At 37.4% G+C, this 6,865-nt stretch overlaps 1 pseudogene; it reads left to right on the forward strand.

Moving 5' to 3' along the window:
• The first annotated feature begins 283 nt into the window (after positions 1–283).
• LOC103075189 (lipopolysaccharide-induced tumor necrosis factor-alpha factor homolog pseudogene) lies at positions 284–772 on the forward strand (annotated as a pseudogene).
• Positions 773–6,865: the final 6,093 nt, after the last annotated feature.

The raw sequence follows: 6,865 nt of genomic DNA on the forward strand, positions 1-6,865 counted from the left end.
TGATCACTTTCTCTATGCTTTCTATCATTGGTATAGTTTACACTTTCAAGCCCCCTAATAGGACACCTATTCATTTACATGATTTGTTGTGTTTTTACTAATTCCAAGATTTTTATTTTCACATTTAACTCTACAAACTATGTACAATTTATTTTTTAATATGTGATATGAGGTAGGGGTTAAACTTAATTGTTTTCCAAATCATGAACTAAATCGTCTCAGCATTATTTAAAAAGCATCCTTCCTGAGACCTCCCGGCTCGACTGGCTGCGCAGGCAGCGGTAAAATGTCTGCTCCAGGATCCTACCAGGCCGCTGCGGGACCTTCCTCGGTGCCGATCGCGCCCCTGTCCTATGAAGAGACAGTTTCTGTTAACAGTTATTACCCCACACCCCCAGCACCCATGCCTGGGCCGGCCACGGGACTCGTGATGGGCCCGGATGGGAAGGGCATGAATCCGCCTGCGTACTACACCCAGCCCGTGCCCGTCCCCAGTGCCAATGCAATTGCTGTGCAGACAGTCCGCGTGCAGCAGCCCATCTCCTTTTTCGACCGCCCGGTCCAGATGTGTTGTCCTTCCTGCAACAAGATGATCGTGACTCAGCTGTCCTATAATGCCGGCGCCCTCACCTGGCTCTCCTGCCGGAACCTGTGCCTACTGGGGTGCATGGCGGGCTGCTGCTTCATCCCTTTCTGTGTGGACGCCCTGCAGGATGTGGACCACTACTGTCCCAACTGCAAAGCTCTCCTGGGCACCTACAAGCGTTTGTAGGACTCAACCAGACCTGAAGGGAGCGGTGTGCTGCAGGTAGGCCTTTCCGACTCTCACCCAGCCCTGCCCCTGGTGAAGGCTCCATTTTGGTGGTCTCACCTCCAGGGTCTCCACCTTCGTGTCTTCTTTTGGGGGGAAAATATCGCAAAAATAACACACCTCCAAACCCCAGAAATTGCTGCTTGGTGTTGTGCACAGGACATGCAAAGACATTCTCCTTGAGCGTTGGTTCAAGGGTTTCCTGCCTCCCCATCTGTGACCCCAAGTCATCCCATCCAGCTGTGACCATTGTCCTGTCTGAGTATCTTCTGGTGATTTGCCACTGGCTGGCTTCTTTTTTTTTGTTGTTTTTTTGCCTCAGTGGGCCTTTCTCTTGGTGGTCTCAAACTGAGAAGCCCCAGATTGCCTTATTTTTGAAGCTGTTCTGGCCCCAGTACGGCCGAACCAACCTTTAGTGCCTACCGTCATAGCCATCTGTTTCCACTTCTGATGACAAAAATCTTGCCTTACAGTCTAAGGGCTTGGCTCTCAGATTCTGCAACTGCAGGCTTTTAAATAGCACACAAATTCACTTTAATTTCTTAATTCGTTTTTAAGTACAGGGAGGGGTTATTCACACCCATCAGACACAAAGCCATGAGGTCATAAACGCAGGCTTGGAATAGAAGGCTGGATCTTTACGCTGATCCGCCTTCTTTGGACCAGATTCTCAGCCACTTTCTACGAAGGGCTTTTTTTTTTGGTAGAGGAATTGTTTGTATTAACAGTTTTTGTGACCTCCTTTTGGTCTTAAACATCTTTGAACATAATTTTGAAAGGAGGGATTTATAGAACCATTTTCCTTATCCATATGACGGGTATCATTTTCCCATTTGCCAATGCACTCTCAATTTTTTTTTTTTTTTTTTTTCCTTAACAGAAAAAGTAATGGGGATAATTTCATCCACTGCCTTCACTTGGGTTTAGTGTGGTTCCTAAAGACCTCCATAATGGAACTCTTAAAGAGGGTCCCCTTTTGGGTTCCTGGTGGATACTTGGAAAGACAAAGGAAAGCGTGTTTGAGCACGTCTGAGTACCGCGGTGCTGAAAAGTGCGGGGACCTGACTGTTTCAAAGGCATCTGAAGTCTGGATTTTATTTTTCAGAAATCAATTTGTTGTGTAACATCTGAAGACATGTTTTCTAGGACTGAAGCAGCAAGCCAGAGTTCTCGGTTCGCTGCTGTGTCATCTTTGAAATCAAGACAAAGCTGGGCTCAACTTTCGAGAGTTCCCGTTTTGATAATAAATAGGCACAGGGAATGCATGTGAATAATATTATGTAGAAATCAAGCCTAGGCCTTGATCGAAAATCTGTATATTGGTTGAAAATTATAGTCATAACCCATCGATTCAGCTTATTCATTTGATGTTTCGAAAGTTCCAGTAATTTTTTTTGCAATGACTATGGATACTACATAGTACTTTGGTGTTATTTGCTTTTCAAAATAAAGTCTTTTGTTCACTCTGAAAAAAAGAAAAGCATCCTTCCTTTACCCAAGTAATTGAAAGGTCACCTTTATTGCACACTACAATTTTGTATGTAGTGGCATAATGTTCTAGACTATCCATTTGTTTCCATTTATATGTCTACATTAGGAGATGTGTGTCAGTTTTATTATTGGTTCTTATATACTCTTTTATTATCAGGTTTACCCCTTTAAACTGAAAAAGATCACAGTATTGTTTAGATTTTATTAAATATTTGAGTGAAATTTCTCTATACATAACTCAGTCCAAATTCCCTCAAGAAGTGCACAGGTTACTGTTTAACTCATGCCCCCAAATGGTGGCTTTATCATTTCACAAAATTATAGGCACATTAGTGGATTAAAAATTCATTCAAAACTTTAGGTCAGCTTTTTCCTTAATATAGTCATAGGTTCAGTACTCTGAATCTAACGTCTTACACTACGCTTCACCATTCAACTTTGCTTCATCTCACTAAGAAATCAGTTAATCAGGACTTCCCTGGTGGCGCAGTGGTTAAGAGTCTGCCTGCCAATGCAGAGGACACGGGTTCGAGCCCTGGTTAGGGAACTAGATCCCACATACGTGCGGCAAGCCACAACTAAGGAGCCCTCTAGCAGCAACTAAGAAGCCCACCTGTCACAACTAAGACCTGGTACAACCAAATAAGTAAATATTAAAAAAAAAAAATCAGTTAATCAACTATTTCAGTAAAAGTTTTTTAAAAAGACCCCCCCCAAAAAAAAAAGAAATCAGTTAAGGTAATAGAGCAGTGACTTCAAAATTCATAAAGCAAAGAGGAACAAGAAAATTCAATTAATGCAGTAAAAGAAAAATATAAGAAAAAAGGTATAAACAAACAAGAAGAAATGAAAAGAGAAGACACAAAGGCAATGTTAGAAATAAGGTGTCAGAAATAAAGCTGTTTGGTTAATATATTCATGTCCATTTTCAGAATAAATGTTAATGGGTGAAGTTTCTCTATTAAGATATAGAAACTCTCATACAAATAAACCAAAGAAATAACCATAAACTTTAATCAAATTTATTAAATGGTTTGTACAATTCCTCTATATCCTTTTTTTAATCTGAGGGTCACAGACTCTGTCAGTTTGTGGAAAGAGGTGTTAAACAACATGATAGTCTAAGAAACAGAAAAGGCAAACAGCTGTTTAAATAGGTCATAAATAAAAGTAAGTGACCAGAAATTTTTGAAAATCAAAAGGAGTAATCAGAAATCAGGTAAGTACAATCAAAAAGAAAGAAGGAGAAAACATGGTAATAGTAGACAAAATAAAATTCAAGACCAAAAATACTAAATTGAAAAAAAAGTTTAGTTGTTAAAAGGAATAATTTACCATTTTTTTGTACCTGATAATACAGCTTTAAAATATATGAAGTATAATCTGTCATATCTACAAACAAAAAGTTTACAAAACTATAATGATAATTGTAGATTTTTGGCATGCCTCAACAAAAATGACAAATTAAGTGTCCCCCAAATACAAAAGGATATAGAGGAATTGAATACATATTCATTAAGGTTGGTCATAGATACATGTATAGAACTGTGTGCCTGATATTCTTTTCCAGTACCCATAGAACATTTACAAAAATTGGCCAGTCATTCAGCCACAAAAATAAAAGCTCTAAAAACTCAATAAATATTGAAAGCAGAATACAGATCAGAATGCAATAAAACTATAAATAAACCCCAAGGACCGAAACATACACATACACAAACTATATACTATAAACCTTTCATAATAACTTTTGGTTAAAAAGAAAACCAAACTGAAATATAGACTATTTTAAATAGCAACAATAGAGAGAATACAAGATATCGAAACTTATGTGATATGACCCAGTTGTAGTCAAATAGAAATTAATATCACTAAATGTATTAGTTAGAAAACAAAATATTTAAAATCCACAAATACTCAATTGAAAGAGCTAAAAATTTTTTTAAGTAGAAAGCATTGAGTGCTAAAGCAGAATTCTATGAAAATTAACAAGTAAACTTTACCAATTAAACTATCAACAAAAAATCAGATAAGTCAGATGAGAAAGAAAACACAAATGCGTAATATTAAGATAAGGAAAGAGACATAACTACAGACACAGAAGAGATTTTAAAGTTATAAGAATATTATAGGGAATTCCCTGGCAGTCCAGTGGTTAGGACTCCATGCTTCCACTGCAGCGGGTATGGTTTCAATCCCTGGTTGGGGAACTAAGATCCCGCATGCCTCACTGTGCAGCCAAAAAAAAAAAGAATGTTGTATCAATAAAATTAAAATTCTCAGGTGAAAAGGATAATTTTCCAAAAATCTATATAGTAATGAAAATTGACTCAAAAGGAAGAAGAAAAGAAAAATGACCAATTATCACATGAAAAGAAAAAACAGCTAAATCCCCAAACCCCACACTAGAGTACTAGGTAAATTCTAGTACACCTTATAGAAAATGATAATTCCTGTTTATAAAATATATGTATGTATTTATCTTTAAACTCATTATATGCAGAAATTTTAAACATAAAAGTAAAAGTCCTAGGCTATTTAAAGAGTTTATACTCATTCTTTGTGTCTAGTGTTACTCTGTCAGCCCACAATCCAACAAAGAAAACCAAATACATCAAATTTTATAAGAATATGACTTGTAAATATACCTGCAAAGCTCCAGTATAAAATGTTTTATATAAAATCCAACAGCATATGAAAGAAAGGACTCACCATGAGTAAATAAGGTTATCCTAGAAAAGCAAGGATGCCCAAAACCAGGATATCTATTGATAATAATGCATTACATTAACTGAACACAGTAGAATTACAATGTGATAAACTTGATAGATGCCAAACTGTAGTTGATAAAATTTAATACCTATTTCTGATTTTAAAAAAGCAAAAAAGAAAAACAAAATTGAATTTTTATTAATCCATGACTAGAATGATATTTTTAAAAATTATTATCAGGTTATGTTTCAAAAAATACAGTAAAATCTTGCTACTGAAATATGAGAAGCATTCCCATTAAGGTCAGGAATTGAAAAGGAAAATACCTCTTACCCACGGATACAATTCAACATTTCACTAAGGTCTCAGCTTTTGAAATAATTCAAGAAATAGTAAGAATAAGTATTAGAAATATGTCATTAGAAATAATGACAGTTTTGCAAACTGTCATTATTTGCAATTGCAAATTAGGAACTCTCAAACAAACCTCTTAAAAATTAGTAGAACTCAGAATTCTGTAGGGAAACATACAAAAATCAATTGTTTTCCCACACACTCCAGTAATATCTAAATGGATTTGGATGCATTCAGCTTCAGTTAGAGGGTGCTGCATTAATTGATGTTTAAACCTTTTTTGCTAAAAAGGGAATGTGGAAGAAAGCAGTTGACTGACTGGTATGTTCAGTGGCCCAATAACTTCTTCAAGGACCTAGGCAGTTTTCTTCCTTCTGCCCCATCATCTCAAGTTGTTGCCTTTTCCTCTTCATATCTGTGGCCTCATGGCCACATTATGGTTATCCCAGTCAGGTGTCATTCCTGCTCATCAGCCGTGAAAATGGGAAGGAAGGAGAGCAGAAGCAAAGGGACTTTACTTGTATCAAGGAGTAAAAAGTATCACAATTTCCCTATCAGACATTATGTAATGCTAGGTAATATGGTCAGCCTTGGTGGCAAGGGTGCCAGGGAATGGGAGCATGTAGCAAAAGTCACAATCATTTGGATTGCCATGACTGGTTTAGAACAAAGATGGATGATTCATCCTCTGGGAATGGGCACATTGCTGACCCCAAGTAAAAGTAGGATTCTGTTAGCAAGGGAGAAGTGATCAGAGAGCTACTTGGTAGATGACTCCCAGAGTATGTCACTATACCAAGTAGAAAATATGATGGGGATAGAAGATCCCAATCACTCAAATGGAAAGTTAAAAAAAGAAAAATCATGGGGCTTCTCTGGTGGTGCAGTGGTTAAGAATCCACCTGCCAATGCAAGGGACACGGGTTCAAGCCCTGGTCCGGGAAGATCCCACATGCCACGGAGCAACTAAGCCCATGCGCTACAACTACTGACCCTGTGCTCTAGAGCCTGCAAGCCACAACTACTGAAGCCCTCACGCCTAGAGCCCGTACTCCACAACAAGAGAAGCCACTGCAATGAGAAGCCCAGGCACCACAATGAAGAGTAGCCCCTGCTCGCCACAACTAGAGAAAGCCTGAGCACAGCATCAATGACCCAATGCAGCCAAAACTAAATTAATTAATTAATTAATTTAAAAAAATCATAACGGGGGAGGGATGGATTGGGAGTTTGGGGTTAGCAGGTGCAGACTATTGTATATAGAATGGATACAAGGTCCTACTGTATAGGACAGGGGACTATATTCAATACTCTGTGATAAACCATACTGGAAAAGAATATAAAAAAAGAATGTGTGTGTATATATATATATATATATATATATATATATATATATACACACACATATGTATGTATATATCACTTTGCTGTTTATAGAAATTAACACAACATTGTAAATCAACTATACTTCAACAAAATAAATTTTAAAAAATTCAT

The sequence above is a fragment of the Lipotes vexillifer genome, unplaced genomic scaffold (assembly GCF_000442215.2).
Source record: "Lipotes vexillifer unplaced genomic scaffold, Lipotes_vexillifer_v1.1 scaffold312, whole genome shotgun sequence".
Lineage (NCBI taxonomy): Eukaryota > Metazoa > Chordata > Mammalia > Artiodactyla > Lipotidae > Lipotes > Lipotes vexillifer.